The sequence below is a fragment of the Odontomachus brunneus genome, unplaced genomic scaffold, assembly GCF_010583005.1.
Source record: "Odontomachus brunneus isolate Ranch 3 - 2012 unplaced genomic scaffold, Obru_v1 Obru_scaffold_155, whole genome shotgun sequence".
NCBI classification, from domain to species: domain Eukaryota; kingdom Metazoa; phylum Arthropoda; class Insecta; order Hymenoptera; family Formicidae; genus Odontomachus; species Odontomachus brunneus.
The window spans coordinates 811,971-812,545 of record NW_022639605.1 but is presented as its reverse complement, the minus strand read 5'-3'; positions in this window follow the sequence as shown (position 1 = coordinate 812,545).

Genomic DNA, 575 nt, shown 5'->3' with positions numbered 1-575 from the left:
ACTCTTACGTTCACGACTACGCTTACGCAATTGTAGAATGGGCTTTACGCACCTTCTTTCTATTTCTCTCTCTCGCAATTCTCTCTCTGTGTTCTCTTACCACTCTCTCTATACAGACAGCTCGCTCTTTGTGTTCGCACGTGCTTAACATAATCTCTCTATAGCGCCGCCTGCCTCGCAATCTACCTAGTAATTGAAGCCTGAAACGCTAGATGTCGACAGATCACTCTTTGATACCTATGCCTTTAGAACATTTTTTTACACCGTATTTATTTTTCTTACTATTTTTCTTCTAATAGTTCAACATTTACTGCATTTAGCTTTTTTTCTCTGCTCCTTCCCCTCCCCTCTCTCTCTCTCTCTCTCTCTCTCTCTCTCTCTCTCACACAGTCTCTTCTTTTCTGTCTAATAATGAAATGTATACAGTAACAACGTACTTTTCTTATGAATACCCAGTAATAATAATGAATTACTTTTAAAAAGTAACTTTTCCTATTTACTCCCCAGATAGCCAAACCTGAGCGAGCAGAGTCTGTCAACAGTGGGTGCTTTCCAATTGCTTAACACATCTTGAT